This window comes from Lepisosteus platostomus, chromosome 18, assembly GCF_059453375.1.
Source record: "Lepisosteus platostomus isolate fLepPlt1 chromosome 18, fLepPlt1.hap1, whole genome shotgun sequence".
NCBI classification, from domain to species: Eukaryota; Metazoa; Chordata; class Actinopteri; order Semionotiformes; family Lepisosteidae; genus Lepisosteus; species Lepisosteus platostomus.
Window position 1 is genome coordinate 12,970,186 of NC_142628.1, and position 22,375 is coordinate 12,992,560.

Below are 22,375 nucleotides of genomic sequence, written 5' to 3' on the forward strand. Positions count from 1 at the left end.
CTCATTGTCATTTAGAACTCTGATCCTAATGGTACCAGAAACCTGAAACAGGTCCCTTAACAGTGCCTTATAAGGATTATCATATCAGTTAAACACTGCATATTGTGAAACTTTTGTGCATGTTGAGAACGTAAAGCTGGGAGAAAAGTAGAAAACACTGGGGGAGAGACAGCATTGAAATTTGCATTCTTGCACTGACTCGTGCTCATACTCAGCAAAGGATTTCTCTCCATAAGCCTATGCTTTACATTGTGCCTTTTAGGTGAAACCTGTATGTACTTCATACAGACCTGGAGGAAGTATATTGTTCTACTGCTTCGCATGCATACCTTGTCATGTAAATATTCCCTGTACAGAAAGTACAAAAATTCAGAACTGGGAGGGCTCTAAAAAGTCTACCCTTCTTATAGGTGGAGCGCCAGTCCTTTTCTAAATAGCAAGAGGTCATCTTCAAAGAGCAAATATGCACAAAGGTTTGCACAGTGAGCCCAGAATCTCTCTCTGCAGATGCATGCGAATGGATAACCTGCAAGTAGGGGCCAAGGATAGATTCCATCCCAGAGGACAGCATCAGTATCTATTCATATGAAATTTCTGAATCTCATTATCTACCTTTGTGGAAAATGAAATGAAATTACAAATACAACTAGATTTATGCCAGAAAGCCACAACATAATAGGAAGTCTGTATTCTGTTGATAAAGGACTGATGATACTCAAGATTCTTAATTTATTTTGCTACTTGCTGACATGTCCTGATACTCAAGCTACAATTTTCACAGCCCCAGGAGGGGCATTTGGAGGCTAAAAAAAATTTGCTAAATGTTTTACTACAGCTAGTTTTTCCAGCTACGCATTTGAAGTGGCTGTTTAATTATCTGCTGCGTATTTAGTATGTCAACGTGTATGCATCACTGGAGAGAAACCAAGTCTGAAGTTTTTCAGACTGACTTCCTTGCTCAAGTGAACTTCCTGTATGAAGTTGTTTCTTTACTGTGTTTGCCTTAAAAACACTCCCACACATGCCCAGCAAGAAAAAGAGCACAAAAGCCCACACAGTCCATATACACACACACACGCATGCAGAACTGTGCAATACTAAAAATACTTCTGCATTTCTTAATCTTACTGGAGTTTCTCTGCCATTTCTGTTACAACAGCTGTCCTTAATCTGACCACTGTCTGGAAGTCAAGTCACTACTGTGGGAACTTTATTGTGATGTTACATCAGCTACAAAAAAGCTATTGAGCTACATAGGATGACTTTGTCACCAAACTACAGGACAAGATTCACCAGTCATTTCTTAGAAATCACAATAACATGCAGTCAAAAAGCCGGCACAAAACATTCAAACCCTCATGGTTTGTTATAGTATGGGACCCACTAAAAAACAAATAGACGACAAAAATGAGGCACGTCATGAGATTCAGTATTTCAGTTTAAGCACAGACAACTGAAGTCGTACAACTGCGGAGATCATTTTATCATTACAGCCTGCAGAAAAAAAAGTTGCAGTGCTACTGAAAGGGTTTTCCCCCCCATTTAGTTTCATTTCATTCAAGTCTCACCATGGCGACTGCCGTTTGTAACCTTAAGCTTACACACAAAGCCACGCGCTATACTTTCCCAGCTGAACTTGACACTCGGCCCATGGACTTCAGGTGAAAATTATAATTAAAAAACGGAGGGCTCGTGTTTTATACATCCATGGACAGCCCATGAGCTGGCTGACGGCTTCTTGGAGCTTTTATTTTTTGCAAATAAAACATTCCTGCAATAAAACATCTGCCATCCTTTTAAACAGGACTCATGTCACCCAGGCCTCTCTGCTGGTAACCATGGCAACCCCCAGTCCCTGAAATCTATACAGCGCCCAGATGGCAGAATCCCCCTGTAGAGATTCGTTCACAGGTGAACGTGAAACCAAGCCCTGTCAGCCCAGTTTGTCTCTTCAAGACGTCGTTAGAATGAAGCCGTAATTTAAGACGATCAAATTACATTAGCGCCTAATCAAATACATTTAGCACTGCGCCCGCCCTAACTCATGAACGTGGATAAAAGCTGTAATTGAGTGAAATCATCATTAGACCTTTTGGCAGCAAAGGCAGATGTTGTTTTTCAGCAAGGGCTCCTCTGATTCTGCTATAAAAAACAGAAGTAATAGAAAATCACAATTCTGCAGAGTACTAAAAACAATCAGTAGTTCAATCCTTTTACCTGCAATTCAAATGACTCTCCCCCCCCGCCACAAACACAGTTTTCTCATCAGTACATGCAGCTACCGTACATCCATGCACATCATTTCTCGCAATATGTGGTGACAACTAACCAGTCAATACTGTAAATTAAAGCCACCTTTATTTTTTTTAACATCACCATGAAACTAAACAATGTGTACTACTGTGATTGTTTTATGGGGAAAAGAATGAATGTTAATTTCCTTTTCTTGATGGTACATGTACATATAAGGGAAAGATGCAACAGGTTTTTAAAACTCTTAAATCTCACAACAGGCCTTGTGTTTACTAAGAAAACGGACAGAAATGGATGAGAACGAGGCTGCCCTGCTATGATCTCCAATTACTTGGCAGAGACTCAGCCGATCTCTTCCCCTGGTTATCACATGATCTAATTACACAAAAGCATCATGGGCTTACTAAAAACACCTATTCTATTACCTTACCTACCATTTCCAACTACTCTACGAGTATAGTAATGAGCTGTTGAATGCAGAATACTGTAAAAATGGAAATAATTATGTCCCCAGGCACTTCTAAACTTATCCATAGAGTGTTAAGCATGATCAACTTTTGAAATAAAAGGGACTTCTTCACTCCCATTTACAACTTACAGTAATAAATGAAGGCATTCAAGATGAGTAAAAAACAACAACTTATTTTAGTTCTAAAAGTGAGATACATCCGAGTTTTCACAAGTCTTATTTGTCTTTTTTAAAAGGAAAGAAGCAAAAGTACCACAAGACGAGCTGTAACCTGGACTTTCACAAACCGAGAACTGAAAGCTTTAATAACGGACCGGGCAAAATAGGACACGTCCCAAGGAAATTGGAGGGAGTGGTTTCTTCAAAAGCAGCACCTCGTTCCTCTACCAAGGCAGAAGCTCTGCTCCTGCCCCACTGTGCGTGTGCTGTATATGGCAAGAAGTGGTTCCCACTACACACAATCCCCAGAACTTGATCTTACTCTCCCTAACGTCTTCACAAACGGCGTTAGGAGAATTATTTAGGCTGTATGAATAATAGAATACGGTAGTACCCTGCTGTGTGGAAAGTAAAAAAAGCCACAGGCAAACCAGGGATCAGAATTCCACAGCTTCGGATTAGCTGCCAATGACAAGGAACTGTCTGGCCACTGAAGGTTTCTCCCAACTGAAACTGTACACAAATGAACAAAACATTGAAACTCCAAAATGATTTTCAGCATGCAAAACAAAAGAAATGTAGTTTAGCCAACCCTACTATATTAGGCAATAATAGTTGATTCAGCTTACTTGTTAATATTTTTTATTGGCGATACTTTAATAAGAATACGATACCATTGATATTTTTGGTACCAAATAATATAATCTCACTTAAAACCGCTGTCTTCTAGCTAAATTTCCAATTTCATTTTGTGAATGTTCTCCCTACACAAATGTGGGTGCCATTGCATAAAAACCCTCTTGGGGCGGTAAGAGATTGCTGTCAGGGCAGGTAAATCAAGAGCTACAATTAAAAGGAAGAAGCAGCAATGAGCTCCTGCTTCCTTGCATCCTGGCCACATCGTGACACCTGGAGCAGGGCAGGAAAAATTAAGCTGAAAGCGAGGGACAGGAAAGAGCGAGTTTCTAAATCCTGCTCTCGCTTTCAGAGCTCAATTGTCACAGGGGAGGAAGTGATGTCAGCAATGAAGAGCAAATGCTTTACAGTTTGCCCACAAACCACAACCCACTTCCTGCTATTCTTGTATTAAGTGAAATTAAAACTTTTTTTTTGCGCTTTGTTTTCTTGTTAAAAGTGCACCTGAAAAGGAGGAGATTCAGTGGAGCTTTTCTGAATGCTGGGGGTCTGATCAAGAGTTGCTGTACGATAGTTTTTTTTTTTTTTACTGTTTTCACACAGGGCAAGCAGATTTAGAAGAAACACAAATTGCAGGAACAGACTGAGATATGGTGTTCACAAGGTTTCAAAAAATTTAAAAGAGGGGCTTATGGCCTTCCAGTGTACAAGCTGTATGCATCCTCAGATAGGGGTAAATTAGCTTCAACATCACTCGGAAGTTCACTGCTTGACTCACAGGAACATAGGTACTTAAGTGAAGTGAAATCAACCAAGAGTCTTACACTGAAAGAGCAAAAACACCTAAAGAAATGATGTAACATTTTTAGGAGAATCACTATGGATACGCATGTTCTTGTGCTTCAACCATTGTGAAAGCGTCAAAATCCAAGCTTAAAAAAAAACACCCTTCATAAGTCATCTCTCCTTGTTCTGTTCTCACTAATCCCCTGCCAGGCTAGACCTTGCAAAGGTACTGTACACCTTTGTGTTCCTACACATCTAAAGAGATTTCCAGATGCGCCCAACCCAAAGGTCAACTCAACACTGAGCAAGTGATTGCATAGAGATTTTTCAAAGAGGTGCATGTGTGGATACATGTACCTAAACACATAGAAACAATTAATTCCTCTTCCACATGCTATTGTGTAGGTTAAATATAAACATGCAGAAGAGGCTTCCTTTTTCCCCCCCATACAGGGGCTAGTACAAAACCGTCTTAAACAGGAACAAGTAGAAGTTAATTCCATGCTGAAGTGGAAGAATAGAAACATCTGAAAAAAGCTTTATTTTTAACAGGTTGACGTCATTTTGTTGATTCAAACTAGACTGTCCCTGATGTGGCATACGAGTGCCGTCCGAAAGAAGATGAACGGAGAAATGTACCCTCACACCTACTGCTAATTCACCTTTCCACAAGAGAAGTACTAGAAAAGAAATCATCTTCCCTTTTCTTTGTTAGAAAAGATGTCTTCCAAATTATTGGTTCCCCACTATAGGACAATGCAAGCAATAAAGATTAAAAGTAACCTTTCATCTGTCCAACTGCTTGACAGTAGGGGACTTCACAAGTATACATGAAGTGCCTTGAGCACCACCTTGTGGTAGCCTTCTGTAATCAATACCTTACCAGCAAATCTGGTGAAGCACAAAATTGCACAAGTAAACCAAGATCATGGCAGACAACCTGGTCACTTGATTAAGAGCTTGAAAACAGCTAATTGAAACAATTAAGTGGTAAACCAAGTCATTACATATCCTTATCATTGTACAAATTTAGCTGATGCTTTTATCCAAAGCAACTTACATTTGTACTTATTTATACATCAGGATAGTTTCATAGAAAAAAATCAGTTCCTCACCTGGGACTTGAACCCACATTCTTCCAGTGTGGAAATAAGGATTGAGGAGTTCTTTTTAGTGGTAAACACCTTGCGATTCTTTTAAAAAAAAAACAAATCCCTAACTATTTTGCAAAGATTAAAACATGAATAAGATCTTTCAGTAGAAAGGAGAAAAACAGAAAAATAAATTAGAACAGAGGAAATGCTCCACACTTCACACAGAACTGCTGCATGTAGGATTTCAACTCATTTGACTGGCATATAAAGTTTCTGAAGTGAAGTGCCAATGCAAAAAAAAGCCAAGTGATTTTGACACCGTCTCTAAAGAGAATGGGGGAAACTCGAGGTCTGAAATGAAGACGACCACATAGCAAGACACGTCAAAGAGACACTACTCAATGCAGAAGGAAGCCTAAAGCTCCCTTGACTCATCTCACGGTGTCACGGTCTGGCCATCACTTTAACACACTAACGAGTCTATTTGCATAAAGCGATCAGGCAAAAAAACACGATAAGAAAAACATCCCAAAAGCAGGCTATTACACACCACAGCAAATGATTCCTATCCGGTGAACAATGGCACAGTTTCAGAAACAAATCCCGACAATATCAGCAAGAGACGTTGGTCCAATGACCAATTTAATTCAGCAATTCGAAAAGGCTTATTATACTCTACTTTTTAATTATTTTTAATCTCCAAGCTGACAAACACTGTCCATACGCATTGCCCAACAATGAGGAAGCCAACAGCCAGTTCCTGTTGAGAGCCCAGACAGATGCCATTTTATAGTTTAGCATCAATCCAAACTTGCACAGATGGACAGTTTGCAAATATTCTAGGAGGCACTGAGCTTCACACTGCAAACACACCATCACGTGTGCGCATCTGAGCCGCGGAATTAAGAGAAAAACAGCGTCAGGCTTGACCGCAATTAGGCCACGTTCAGATGAAGTTGGATGGGTCAGCAACCCCAATACCTGCAGGGCACACTGGTGGGCGGTGTGGGGGGCACATTCCATTTCCTCCGTCTCCACATTTGTCGGGCACGTCCCCCTACCACACTGGTTCACTTTGCTGCAACAGCCGTTTCCCCCGAAGACCCAGACATCACTCTCCGCAGCAGGTAGCCAGAAAACCCGTCTTGCGAGGAGGTCTTCCGAGCCTCGACAGTCAGCACCCGGAATGATGAATGCAAAGTTCCCCTCCACTTCCCTCAGTCTCTTAGTTCCTTTTTTTTATAAACTTCCTCATGGCTTGCAACATGATCACTGCGGCCAAAAACCTACCGCCCGGTAAAAATAGACTCGAGAACAAAAAAAATAAAATAACTCTAACCAACATCATCCAATACTTGCACTATGTTGAAGCCAGTTGATTGTGGATCAGCTCCTAAAAATCTTCCATGCAAACAATCTCTCCAGTCTGCTTGAGTGTATTGGGCAGTGAACTGCTATAGGAGTCCCCCTTAGTTCTAATCACATGTGCAGAGAGACTAATTTAACATGTGAAACAAGCCTCCAGCTACCGATTCAGAAAACCACTAGAATATCAATGGATCCTTTTTGAGTACAAAAGATAGGAAAAAAAAAGTTTATGAAGAATTTTAGCACAATCCAGCAATGTTCAGCTCATTAACACACAAATAAATAGCTAATAAAAGCAACTTTTCCTCTCCACCCCCCAACACTCAATATTCTGCATAGTACAGTATGTTGTGCACAACATTTTTATGTCTCAACTTTCACGCTGTGCCACATAAAAACAAAACTGAAAGCCTAGAAAAATCTACTGTAATATTGTTCACAGATGCATGCAAAATACCAAATTAACTGTCCAGTTTTCTAAATAAAGTAATCACTCTTTCATGTTATTCAGAACAGCCACATACAAATAAAAAGCCCAGTAAATAGCTGTGGGTATGATGTGAACCAAATACAGACGATTCTACAATGATGTGGGTTTGTATTCTACTACAAAAAGTAGGGAATATCCTATATATAATGTTGTCAAATCTACAACAGCGCAAGAGAGATCTGAGGGGCAAAGAAACATCCAACTGCACAGACAACAATGACATCATTTATAGTAAAAGGTCACGTAACCAGAGTTCTTGGTCTCTGGAAATACTATAACTGTGAACCAAATTATCCTTTTCTACTGTCTCTTACGGTAGCTGACCTTTACAGTCAAATCACTATGAACTTCATTTGACAGTTTCACATTTCAAGAGACATTTGGAGAATCCTTCATGCGAAATGGTTGTTTTTCAACATCAGTTTTTGTTGTTGATGTTGGTGGTGGTGGTGCCATCCCATGTGCTCATTTTATTTAACCCAGTCCCCATTTAAAAATATATCTCACAAAGCTCTTTGCTTGATCACTGTAGTTGAGTCCTAATCAGTCAATGGGTAGTTTGCTTGACTGAATGAATTGGAAGTCATTTGGAACAAAAAAAGAACCAGAATATCATTCATCCTTAAAGGACCAGTGTTCCTTTCATTGAAACATTGCTTCATTGACCAAATGAAGGCTGTAAAACAATAGATGTAATGTAGGGTTCACTTATAACAATAACTGGACTGGGGCCCTCTGGGACCAGGGCTGGAGACTCCTACTCCAATCTCGCAGAGAAACTCCACCACACATTTATAAGCCCCACTTAAAAGCCTGAAGCTCTAGATCCTAGCATGGGTATCGGAAGCATACAATATTTCAACAGCAAATCAGCCCAAATGACCACAAGGGTTTTATCTGATGTATACAAAAAGATTGCTATCGGAAGTGAAGTACATTTCTCTCTTTCCCCATTGAGAAATTGAACGTCTCAGTTGGGGATGCTCTGTTAATAAACACTGTGCGTTTACAAAGTAAGCCACTTCATCACCCTATCAAAAATATACGGTTCTCTGTTCATAGCATTAAAAAAAATCAAAATGTGTGAATTCTGTTAATTGACCAATTTCTGAAACAAGTCTTTAATAACGCTCATCTGTGAAACCACCGAAACAAGGGGGTGTGTAAAAATAGAGAAAATGGACAGGTTTTCTTCTTCCTGCACAAAGCCTGAGCTGGGCCTCAGCACAGCCCCACTGGCAACTTGGCCTCGAGCAGCAGCAATGGCTCACCACCTCTTATGGGCTGCATGACCAAACCACAGCACTGTTGCGTCTCTGCGTCTCTGCGTCTCTGCGTCTCTGCGTCTCTGCGTCTCTGCGTCTCTGCGTCTCTTGCATTAAACACACATTGAATCACACTCCCTTAAAATGGATTTCCACACATGTAATGAAGCCTCCCAAAACAACTGGGAATTAAAAATGCTCTGGGAAGACAGACGCAGCTGGGGTATAAAAAAATAATAAATAATTCTTTCACTTACTGCACATAGCCCTTCTCTGGAATCTCCACCCAAATCATGTCATGGGTATCGGGGACCCCCCTGTACCCCCACCTGGATGATGTGATGTGGCAGATAAAGAGCACCAGTACACTCAACACAGAGTGATAAAGCCAGTTCAGAGATGGGAAATATTATGAGGCCAAGATTGGTAAAGGCTAAGTGGAAGTTTGGCCAGGACACCGGGGTAACACCCCTGCCCTTTTTGAAAAACACCACAGAGAGTCAGGAGCTTGGTTTTACATCTGAGCCAAATGGACAGTGGAATTTTACTTAATTCATACAGAATATATGTGGTTCAAGTAGGTAGTCGTGTCAGCATGCGTACCCTGAAAAGGAACAATAAAGCTTCATTCCATGATGAAAAGAAATACACCCAAAGAAGGCTTCATAGCTGAAATGCTGTGTTTCTTTTCTGCTGTTTTCATCATGGAATAAGCCTTTACTTGCTCCTTTGCAGTATATATGCGTACCTTTTTTAAAATACAGTGTCCCCGCCACTATACTGGAGCATTAGGACCCACACAGACCACAGGGTGAGCGCACCCTACTGGTCCACTTACACCTCTTCCAGCAGCAACCTTAGCTTTCCCAGCAGGTCTCCCATCCAGGTACTGACCAGGCTCACACCTGCTGAGCTTCAGTGGGTTGCCAGTTGTGTTTTGCGTACTTACATAGCATAGCAGAGTTCATTTGGTGCATGCCGCAGTGCTCAACTACCTTGTCTTCCATCATATCCCAACATCAACAAGCTCGTACTAAGAACAAAGAGAAAGGGGTTTGATCCCCTTACTCTGCAGCTCACTCCTCTACATTAGCTACCAGTCAGGTCTCAAAATCCACTGAGGACCCCTCCACCCAGGAGACGAGCCACAAGAAGGACTACAGGGCTTCACCCGTGTCTCACGATATGCAGCAACGAGAGCTGTCCCTCGGTCCTAAACGCGCACCCAAACACAGTCCGAGGGAAGGGCATCTCATCCTCCCTCAGCCTTTCACTGCCAGCTGTGGTCAGTTAAGGCTCTGCCCCCTGCCGCTTCAGAACAAACGTGAAGATAAAGCACTGCCGCTCCCCTACCAGCCTTCATTGCTCTCAAGAAGCCATCACCTTTTCTGGACTTTAAAATTAAGGCCGTTACAAAAAGCTTATACATTTGCTAAAAAGATGTTAAAGTGCTTTTCACTGATTTTTTTTTTTACTTCATATTGTGTTGGAAACTGGATTCTCGATACAGCTTGTAACTCTTTCACTGAGTTTCTATTGTGCCCCGATACAACATGACTCATTTTAAAGTGCTTTTGGATAACACTAATTACAGTAAAGTGCACTACAGAATATGAATTGAGTACCTGAAAATGACTTCTGCACATACAGCGCACTTGCATTATCCAGATTGAGAATGTCATCTCTTAAAAGCACGAAGAAACGTCAACTTTGTGAAGACTTAAGTAAGTTACTAAACTACCTTTCATAGCTGACGTGGAACAGGGTGGCTATACAAGCTTCCAAAGACATGATGACCAATTAAACAACGGATTTAAAATATATTTGCGTCACCTGAATTATTCCATCCATCTTCTAACCGCTTTAAGCAATATAGGGTCTAGGGGGAGGCGGAGCCTGTACTGGCAAGCGTCATTAGAATTAATAGACCCGTTAATTAATTGTAATTTACAGTTAGGCCACTAGAGGGAGATACCGTGCAAGATTAGAAGTACATATACTGATGTATTGCACTTACTGTACATTACTAATCTCTAGTTTTTTTTTTTATTCTTAAAAGGTATTGCTTACGGTTATACAGTTATTTCAATTAGCAAGTAAAAACTTTCCCACTTTTACAGCATTCATTAGTCATGAGCCCCGATCCCTTGCTCACAAAGGGAATTTGAATTTTAAAAGCTCCTTCTGAATAGTGCAAAGAGCAAATTTTATTGTCCAAGACCCTTTCAAATAATATAAATAATTGTACAAGTTTGCTCTGCAGTCTCATAAAACTCCACCACCCTTTTTACAAAATTGTGAACATCAGTCTTGATCTTATAGTACAACATTTTTAACAATTTACTCTAAGCATAAAGAGCTTTGATTCAGACTCTGTCATACAAATAGTTAAAGTTAGAAGCCAGAAAACAAATCATGTGTGCACACCATAGACAGCTCTACAAGAATAAAAATCTACATTTGTTTGCAACAAATTGCCCCCCTTAGGAACAAGAAGTATTTTGAATTAAAAACATTTACAACCGCTGACTTGTTTTCAGACACAGACAACATGCCACAAATCATTTCTTTCCAGTGTTTAAACATAAAAGATTCATAAGTGAAGTCAGAAATGCTCTGACACTTATCAATGCCCAGTATCTAAGAAATGTTTTTAAAAGTTGTTTTAATCCTTACTTGAGCACAAAATTAGTCATTTGATCATCTGAAAAGCGGAGAAAAAAAAGACTTAGGTAAGAAATGAAAACATAATGTACTGTACAATCTGCACTCCCTTTTAACTAAAGAGAAAATCTGTTAGAGGGCAATACTGTATAACTGCATGCTCCCAAATCTGAGGTAGAGAGATTTCAATAGGGAAATTTACTGAAACACTTTTAAATAACATAATTAAATGTTTCAGGAAACTTTACATACTGCGTAAAACTCACTGTCCCTCTCCCCAAAGTCTTACTACAGCCTTTGGCTGTTCCAAAAGTAACAAATGGTTTGCAGACTGTACGAGGAACACAGAAAACGCAAGATTTGCAAGCTGCAGACCCCATTGTCTGTACTTCTCTCACACATCACAGTGTCCAAAACTTTCAGCAGAATGTAAACCTTCATTCTTGTAAAAAAACACTTCTTTAGGGACTTCAGTGAAGCCAAGAGTACCATTCACCAAGTTACCCCTGATACAAGAGACCCCCATGAATAAAAAAATCCCCCAGACTCTGTTCTGTGCTTGTTTTTTTTTCCCCCATTCTTATTTTAAGAAATTTTAAGAAAAAAGACGGACTCGTGTTAAAAGTTCCACTACCACCTGGTCTTCCAAACCCCACTGGTGTCTTCCTTTCCACTCACAACAGATTTTCTCGCGCCTAAAGCCCAAGGGTTTTTCAAATTCAAGGAAATGCTTAGTCTTCCCGGCAACAGAAAAAGGAGATGACCTCCTAGGGCACAGCTGTTCATGATTAACGTGGGTTTAAGCAGTTACGTCTTCTTAAAAAAAGAAGATCATAATAAAGGTCTACACCAAAAATGGAAGGGAATTTCCTGGTAGATGTTTCCTGATTTGATAGCGGGAAAACCAGTGAAAGCAGAGAAATTATCTTGGCTGCTGCTTTGCATTTGTGTTAGAGTGCAGGGACCTCTCTCTGCACAAAAGACTTTGGAAAGTAAAACCTCTAACAACATAATCAACTGTATTTGGGGGTAAAACTCTTATCTTAGCTCAGCAAGGAACTGTTTAAACATCCGAATAATATCCAGTGATGCCTTTTTGCCTCCCTCTATTGACCTTACAAAGCTACGATCACAAAGATAGTCTTGTCTGCCAGGAATAAAGACCTTTACGCTGGAACAAGCCACAAGACCAAGATCATATGGGTCTTGGTGCGATTTTAGATTTGTTTTGCATTCCCTCAAAAAAGCTGATTTCAGAAGCCATAGGGAATAATTTTCAATTCCTACCTTATTCTGTGGAGAGGAAAAAAAAGGAACCACAGTTTTGAAATCTTGTAATGTGGTATTTGAGACCTACCATAGTTATTTGCCTGATCATTACAAAGTTGTCCTTTTTTAATGTCCTGTCATTAGAGGGAACTCAGTTCACACTTGGTGCTCGAGTACTTAACTTCACAACTTTACCAAATAGAAAGTGGCTTAGAAGTTATATTTGTACCCAGCGGTGTGTGGGATGTTGCAGAGCACAGTAAGTGCCTACAGCTATCATTACTTGATTCTGCCAATCATTTCTTATATAAAAAGCTTTTTGGGGGTGCTTGAATTCCATTAAAAAGGAGACTACAGGAAAATGTTAAATGAGTTATTCTAAATGATCTGATCCAATCTATGAAGAGCTTGATAAAACGCTGCCCTCGCTGTACCCTGAGAGAGTTCTAAAAATAGAACCCTAAAGGTGTATTTCAGAGGCAAGTAACAAAAAAAAAAGATATAAAACCAGAATTTCCCATCCTTCTCCTTCCACCAAATGAATTAACAGTTGGGTTGGAGTGAAGGGCTGAGGGGCAGAGGGTTGTTATTAAGAAGGCCACAAAGTGTTGTGCACTGCTTGTGTTAAAAGGTAGCCAAGGTCACCATGACCATTTTCCCCAGAACCAGGAAGAACGCTGGCCGTTTGCTTCAATTCCAACTCTAATAGGACAGCAGGGAAGCAATGCCTGGATATCCCCCGGTGACTGAACTATTGAGTTATCCTCGTTGAGCCATTGTAGGCCCTGTGCTACGATGGGGACGGAATTGTACCATGGAAAAAGAAAAGGCACCAGGGGTTCTCAGGGAAGCAGTGAGAAGACCGATTTGCAGGCTGAAATCCCCCTTTGCTGATTAGAAAGGTTCGGAACACTGACACGTGCGCTTAGAGGAACTGATCCACCGACTACCAGCGTTAATAAAGACAGCGGGGTGGGTAGTTGTAAGCCCACGTGTATGTCTGATCCACTCCAGCTTGTGGCGGATACTTCCTTAGGCTCAGCTCGCAGCGCGCCAGGACCTGGATGATCCCTGGTTTCCAAGAAGCCTTGCTGTTTATGTACGTCTGAACATGCATGTGCTGTCAGCTCCGAGTCTAATCCTGGAAACCACGAGTCCCATCTGGGGTCTGCACATTTCATGCAAAGGTCTCTGATGGCCATTTTGAACCAGAGCCCTTCCTTCCACACAGACTGAATTCAAAATTCGACCGAGGCGGGGTGGGGGGGGGTCGATGGTGAACGCTGAAGAAATATCATCTGCCTTGCACAGCACTGATTGCTTTTTCTTGCATTATTTCCATTTGAGGAATCGCATCCCTCGAGAAACAGACCATTGCAGAGGTTCAGGACTAATAACATTCAACAGCATGTTAATGTAAATCAATAATTGTACACCTAAAGGGCAGAAAAAACAAACAAAACCAACAGCAAGGCAGTTCCACCTACAGCAACTAGCATTACCATGGGTTTACTGCAAAGCAATAATTGCAGTTCAGAAAAACACACAAAACAGTGTGTACCACACAACACCTGAAACGTGTTCCTTCACAGATTGTATTCTGCAAATCGTACGCACCAGTAATAAAAAAGAGGTACTGGTGTATCCAAGTGAATACCAGGATGCAGTGGCCCATAATGCAGGCTAAAACTTCCCATGCTGCAAGCTGGGTATGATTCATTTATGACCCTCAGAGGAAGTGCCACAAAATTCACAAAGAACTTATTAATTTATTTAATCCAATAACCAGATCTTAATGAAGGCAGTGCAGAGGCCACACAGAATGAAAAATGAAAAAAGGTCCTGAAATAAAAGGAGAGGTCCCATGAGGCATTGCTACTTTAAGTTAAAGACTTAAGACAGTCTGGTCCTCCATTATGCTTGCTGTTGTTTACAAGTCTTTCGGTGAACGGTCATGAGTCATACCAGTGCAAAAAAAAAAATAGAAATACCGCATTAAGCTCAAAAGTGATTAATAGTTCCATCTACTTTGTTAAAGCTCTGGTAAAAAAAATCAGTTATGTACTGCTTAACAGGCCCCCCCCCCCCCAATATCTGAAGGGTCAAGAGGAAAGCTCGACTTGAAATGTTTTTTTTCTTCTACAGGAGGTCAGAGTTGAAAGGTCACTGTTTAATTTGAGAGCATTGTGGCAGAAGGGCAAGAACACTAAAAAAAAAAATCCAGTCAGAGACAGCATGTTCACAATCAAACCTGCAATGGAACATTTGCCTAATGAACAAAACGAGATTGCTTATGGAGCATTTTATTTTCAACTGTCAATATCCTACAGGGTGTTGATATGTGAGCAGCAATGCAACTTGATGGCAAACCACATGTATGGAATGCAACATCTGTTTGAACTGTTTTTTTTAATGTGCTGACATATTTTAATTTATTCCATGTTCAATGACAGGCTCTTGCCAGAAATGCACAGCAATGATTAAGGTACTGGAGAACCTGTTTTCCAGCCTGTTTCTGATACCATTTCTGCATTTAAAAAAAAAATCACAAGTGACAGAGCCACACAGAACGTCCCATGACTCTGCTCAAAAGAGCTGCTTTATTATTCCCACCTAAAGGTTATGGATGTATATGGGAGTGCTGTGAGACAGTTTATGAATATGAACTTGTCAAGGTAAGCTAGGATTTGTGCCAAAACAAAACAGAATTTTCTCCCCGTTTTTAAATGGTGACAGTCTCTTTTCATCTTGGCTGAGCTCCTTGTGAATCATACCGTATTAATTAAAGTGCTCGTCTCTGGAGTCGTGATTCGGATTTTAATTACATTATCACCACAGTTTATTTGGGCCAAGGAGGAGGAAGACTGAGAAGAGACACCGCCAGCCCTGTTTAATCCAGCAAAGGCTCAAGTGTTACAGGTGCGAATCGATGACAGGAAAGGTCAGAGGGCTTTATAATGGGTGACCAGTTTTCCACCTTTTCTCATTTAACTGTCAAATACACAAAAAACACGACAGTGCCAAAAGCTATTTTTAACTTGCAATTGCCAAGAGCTTTCCAGTCACTTGGTAGTTTGATTTATAATGTTGTTCCCTTGAACATATATACTATGCAAGCACTCTTTTCCCCTTTTGCACAGGGGACACCACTCGAAGGTTCTTCTTTAAGGGGGATTGAGTTAACCCTAGCCAATATTAAGCTTAATAAATATAAAGGTAAGCATGAAAAGAAAACAGATGGGGTCTATAGGAAGGTGGTTGATGTGAACAAAGGGCCGGTGGAACTGAAGAACAGATGCACATGACATTGAGAGTGGCATACAAGAGCAGTCACTCAAACACGAGGCGCACATCCCACGATTGGCATTATTCTAGCCCTGCGCAGCTCCTTCTTAAAATTCGCTCTTGGCCAATCCCGTGAAAACTCTTTAAAATATAACAAATTACTTTATCACATAGCAGAGCTACTTCCCATTTAAATTGAGTAAGGAGACACGGCCTCATTAAGGGGCAACCGTGACCATTTAAATTCAATTAAAAACCGACATCCGTCTTAATATGCCACTGCCTGTTTTTTTTTTTGTATTAGGAAGAGTGATTCTGAAAGCCATCCAACAGGGCTGAAAGAAAGAGGAGCCGTTTTATATACAGCATCTTATGACAAAAAAAAAATTACCAAAGGAAGTGAAGAGCAATTTTAAGCAAATCATTTCCTCCACCCAGCCTCACACTGCTTTTTCATACTGGAAATTGCATGATTTGTGATTCATTTTGAAAATGCAGTCGGAAGTATTGCACACCACCAAACGCCAGATTTTAAAAGAAACAGGTTTTGCCGAGCTGCCACTTGACAGCATTTTCTGATTAAGTTGACTCTCCAATTAAGCTTTCTAATTAGTTTACCCAGAGCAAAAATTAATAATACATCACTGTGTGTACTCCAAGCAGTGCACATTTCGTTTTATGAGTTTGAAGCTGAAGAGGTTTTCATTTCACAATTGCAGCTGGAGCACGGAGTCCATAAACGTACAGTACACAAGCAACCCAGCTGAATTCAACTGAAAAACAATCACTGGCCAAAAAGGACTCCAGAAATCTCTTTAAATTTAGGCCAGTATATATAATTTTTTCCCTAAAAAGCACAGATATAATGGAAGAGAAAGTGCATTTTAATTACTTAATCTTGTTCTGATCGGAGACATTACACAAGTTTCCAATTGTCACTGACGATTGCTGAGAAGAATAGCTGGCAAAAAAAATGTAAAGAGATCGTAATCTCTTTTTACAACCCATGACATTTCAGGCACTATCTGTTATCTTCATGTTTGGTAGGAAAACCGATTCTCGACGGATATGAAGGTCAGTTATTATATCGAAGGGTCCGTAGTTAATCCTACTGCCATCATGAAAAATTCAATCACTTTAACAGCTAACCACTAATATACAAAACTATGTATGAAACTGTGCAATAGCTATTTTAGGTGTTCTCAGTAAAATATATAAAAAAGGAGATTCATTTTGAAAGGCAAAGACCTCGATGCAATGAATAAAGCAATCCTTAGATGAGGATTGCAACCAGAACAATGCAATATTCTCGACTCCCATACACCTCCATCACTCAGTTCTGTACGGATGATCTATTCTTTTTTTCATCATCTCATAGGTCATGTTTTCAGAGCTCTGACTCACCTCATTCTTGGCCAAACAACCACAGTGTTTGTAACAGAAGCCCCAGATCTGGGTGGAACAGATGGAGTTTATTTGCAATCGCCAATAAGTGAACATTCATTAGGAAACAGAAGCCTCATTAGGAATCCCAATTTTCATGTCTGTGTTTATCTGCCATGAAATGAAAATAAATACCAGGGTCTACATCAGCCCTCCTATTCAGAACATCTGCCAGTTTTTAATCTCATAACTTTTACTGTCACACCCTTATCTTTTCTGGCTTTTAGAAAGGTAAATATGTTCTTTTCTTCACTTGATTTGCAGGTGACATAACGAAACCAGGTATGAAACCAGCCATTTAACAAAGCCTAAACATGCTTAAGGTTTAAAAAATATGTTGAGCCTTATAAGCCATAAAGAAAAAGAATAAATTAGCACCTGTACTTGAGGATATTGGAAAGGCCAAGAGAGGGAAAAAATATCATGGTGTGGAAAAAACCTTTTCTAGCAAAATAATAGTAAAGAGTAAAGTTTCTCCAAGATAAGAAGGGAAATCCCTTTCTTCCTTTTTGAAAGGGAAATGGACAATGGACGGAATTAAGACTCCATCCCGATGCTCACCAAAAGGGAAAAAGGTGGACAGGCATTTCTATTTTAACTATCAGTGGAGAAGAGGCAGAAGTGTTACAAGTAATAAGAAGCATTTAATCTAATCCTTAAATCCCAATGGTATTTTACCTTCGTAAGGAAACGAGAGGTTATACCTAGGCTTTTAACAAAACTCAAATCAACAGTTACTCAGGACAGTGGTAACAGGCAAGAAAATTGCATGGTTTAGGTTTTAATGGGAACTAAATGAACAATTTCAGATCAATGATTCCAACATGTTTATAGAAATCATCAGAACTGAACTAGACCATATGGCAGCAAGATTCAAGGGGCGATGCTCCATGGATTTAAGAAAGCAGCTCTTAAGTAACTTGTTAGAGTTCTTTCAATGCGCAATAGACATTATGGCTTTAAGCTGAGCATACTGTATGATGAATTAGGAACAAGCAATAGGTTTATTCCATGCTGAAAAGAGAAGAAAACACATTTCGGCTGTGGAAATCCTTCTTCGGATGCGACACCTATGACTTGTTCCTTTGCAGCCTACACATGCTGACACAGCTACCCACCTGAACTATACGATGCATTATATTTTCAGAAGGCTTCTGAAAAACTTCTTTATGAAAGATTAATTCCTAAATTGCAGGCAGTAAGCACTCAAGGTAATTTAAAGATATACCGTATATTAAGAACTGGTGAATGGATACAAAATAGTATAGGGAAGGGATGTGTTTGAACTGGGGTGATTTACAGTACCACTCTGCTTAATTTGACTAGATTCTGGCATAGCTAGTGAACTAGCCAATGCTGGAAATTACCCCATAATAGGACAATTAGTCTATACCGTGTGAGCTGAAAAGACATTTAAAAAAAAGACTTAGCTGGAATTCAAGACTGGGAAAATATCTGACAGGTGACATTTCAGGCAGACAAATGCATTGTGTTACAACAAAAATAATCTATAATAAGAGAACTGTAAACCGTGAGCTTGCCAAAATAGTGATTTCCCGAGTAACATTTTCATTTTCTACACAACCAGAGGAAGCATAAGAATGGTTACAAATGAGAGGAGAACATTCAAACCATCAACATCATTAGATAAAAGCAAGCGGAATATTACAACATATAGCTAGAATTAACATTCCTTCATTTAAGAATGCACAATGTACTGTTAAGACCTCATTTACAATATTGGGTACAATCTTCATCACCACATTTTTAAAAAATCCTGCTGCTCTGGAGTGACCAGATACATTCCCAATTGAATAGGAATGCCCTTAAGCATCAAAATATTTCTCGCCTTTAGCAGCCAAGACAAAGTGGGCTTCCAATACTTAGGTATTCACAATGCACAAGTTAACACATGGACCTACAGAGAAAGTGAGACACAAATGGAAGTCCGTCTATAAATAGAACAAAGAATGCATATCTTTATACAGAGGGTTATGGGAGTCTGGAAAAAGCTATGCATCCATATTGTAGACGCCGAAGCCTGTGGCTGCTCTTAGGAAACAGCTGAATGAGTTTAAGTTTGTTTATTGTAGTGCATGTTTTTGGTGACTGCAACTTTTATCAACTCCACATAAAATGGGAAGGAAAGGCTTTTTCTTGGAAGTAGTAAATGGTGTGCTAACCATGTGTCGTATAACAAAATGCACATAGATGCATACGAACTGCACAGTTATTTTGGTCTCATTTGTACTGAGCCTTTTAAACGCCATTATTTTAAAGCATCATAAGCAACATTTCAAGTCATTTTCTTCTTTATTAATTTTAGACATCTGTTTTATTTCTTTATGTTAAAGTTTTTTAAATAACTAACATCATGAATTATGTTGAATTTGGATCTTCTTTGCATTGAGTATTCATTCAACCAGTAGCTGTAAGGTCTGTTACAATATAAGCATGTCGTTCAGCCTAAAACACCCATCTCATGGCTTTATTGAGCAAGCGCAGGATGATGGGTGAGCAGTGACTGGAAGATCACCAAGCTAACTGTGTGACGCCCACGACTCTCATCCCTGTGCGCTCTGGTTCATACAGCATGCAGCATCTCGAACACTCCAAGGTCCCTATTGACGGCAAGGCTGAAGTGTGTTAAAATGAGAACTACATCGTCCTAAATTAAGAAGTGATATACTATATATCCTTGGAACGCATTTAGCTGAGAGTGGGCAAATTACAAGCGCGGAAATCATGGACAACCTGTACTCTGAGGTGCAGAACTTAATTTTCCCCATTCCTGCCTGGTCCTCTCGTTACACTAACATTGAGCCACAAGTGCACTGGTTACACTTTAATAAAGACTACCAGCTCACCTCCCTCAGAGCTGCCCTTTAATATTCTGCTTTATTTACATATCCATTCACAGATGATGTGTCCAAGCACTCAGAACCTCATTCTTTTGTTATTTACATTACAAATTAACTGGGTTGTGCAGAGCAGTTATTTTTGTCACCTTGGTGAATATAAGCAAGTACTAAACAGCATAAAGAAAGCGCCGTGCATTACAGCTGGCTTCACTGAAAGGAGCTGAGGGGTTGCTACAGGATGATGCACACAGAAGCTGTATTGTTGGACAACCTCGCTTAACCATTGTTTTCTAAAAAGCCTTAATTGTTTAGTCCTCAGGTCAGCAGACAAAAGACCATTACAAAAGCAGAAAGCACTCAATATTGCACAACACTTGGAGCCCAATTAGCATAAAAAAAAAGAAAAAAACATTGGTTTAGCATTCCTTTCCATAGCTCTTACACCTTGTGGAGCTATGGAATCACCGTGATGCTTTTCTTACCCATATACGTAACCTTAATAATAACAACATGTTCTAATCAACAAAGAAAAGGTTTGACCGAGGTATGGAGTTTAGAACTGAAGTTCAAGAGAAAGGTTAACTCCTGATCTCCCACACTTCCACTCACCTTTGTTTACATATATAGTCTCACACCCAGATCTTCCCTCCTACATCTCTTCATCTCCCATCTACACCCTTGCAGCCACTCCTCCCAATAGAGGTGAGGTCCAGGCAGCCTCATCCTCACAGCCAGGCTGTCACTGCCTCGGCTAGACAAATCACGTCGAATACGCTGTGCAGACTTAGTCCCTCTAGCACTTTCATTAAGAACCTGTCGCTGCTGAAGACTGACAACACAGAAGAGCAGTCAGCCGGGGAACCTGGAAGAGCATGGGTAGGCAGGTTGTCAGTCATCAATAAGTATCAAAATAAACGTAAAAATCTAGTAAAAGTACACATGTAAATCCCTGGGTGGCACAGTGGCGCAGTGGTTGGCATTGCTGGCTTGCAGCACTGGGGTCTTGGGTTCAGTTATGGACCTGAGGTCCCATATGCATGAAGTTTAGGCCTATTCCAGCGGGTTTCCTCCAGGTGCTCCAATTTCCTCCCATAGTCCCAAGACGTACAGGTAGGTTAATTGGCTTCTGGGAAACTTGGCCCTGGCATGAGTGTGCACGTGTCTGCGATGGACTGGCATCCTGTACAGGATGTACCTTGCCTTGCGGCCGTTGCTTGCCCGGCTACGCTCCGGCTTCCCCCATGACCCTGAATTGGAAGAAGCAGTTAAATAATGAACAGATGGAAAATTTTTAAAAGGCCCACTTGTGGCCTTGCTGGCTTTACACCTTGACACGAAAATGGGGGAGAATGCAAACATCTAAAGCCCCAAAATGTGAAGTTTTCCCTTGTTTTCCACCCCGTTTCCCTGGAACGCGATCAAGGTAACAAAAACCAACGTGCAAAATCACAGAGCTCGCTCGCTAATTATCTTGACTACAGGATCACCTATTTATTTCATTAACCAGCTAATGCTGAAAGGCCTTCCATTCATCTCCAAGGCCCGCTCTTGTTTTGCACACTACACTAATACAATTTTTCAAGGAACATGGGAAACAACTGTTGGAAGCCAGAATGAGTCCTTGATAGTCTTAGGGAGAGGTGTGCTTCACTCTTTCACAGATTTTGAAGGGTCACTACATTATGTCTGCTTGCACGTTAATACACAGTTACTATAGTTTAGGTACCATGACGACAGAATGGCAATTGTCATTTCCAATTTCCTTTTCAACCGTCAAATGCGATTTCTTCCATCTCACATGGCAGTCTTATAAGGCGGCTTCCTCTTTCCTTTCTGAAAGGGCACAGAAAATCGTTATCCTGCAGCGAAAAGGTGAGGGTCTGGCCCGCTCGTCTCCGGGAACAGTGACGTGTGGATAAGTTCCCAGTCCCTGTAAAACATTCTCCCCACAGAGGTTACCAACAGAGGAAGAGCAAATTGATCAAACAATTCAAAGAAATGTAAATGTAATCCGAACGCACTGGGGGAGTGATTTCTAGGTTACGAGAAAATGTTTTTATCTCAGCACTTAAGCCAAGCCAAACTACCACCCCTGTCCAATTACAAAGTCAGTAACATAATGGTAGGGGAGTGACATGGATTTCATAGTTCAGAAAGGGCCTTCATGAGGGGAAACAGTTCTGTAATAGTGGTGAGAACAAGGGTGACAATAAGATGGGATCAAACGTCTTTAACACAGATGATGGCAGAACACAAAGAGCCCACCAAGGTCAAAGAGTAAGGAAGACATTCATCAGAGCCAATGGAAAACTAAATAAATCAACGACCAAATA

At 40.5% G+C, this 22,375-nt stretch overlaps 1 protein-coding gene across 7 annotated transcripts in view; it reads right to left on the minus strand.

The window, feature by feature from the left end:
* Positions 1-22,375, minus strand: part of dgkza (diacylglycerol kinase, zeta a) — a 179,331-nt gene that overhangs the window by 141,633 nt on the left and 15,323 nt on the right. The gene's annotated exons all lie outside the window — the stretch shown is intronic.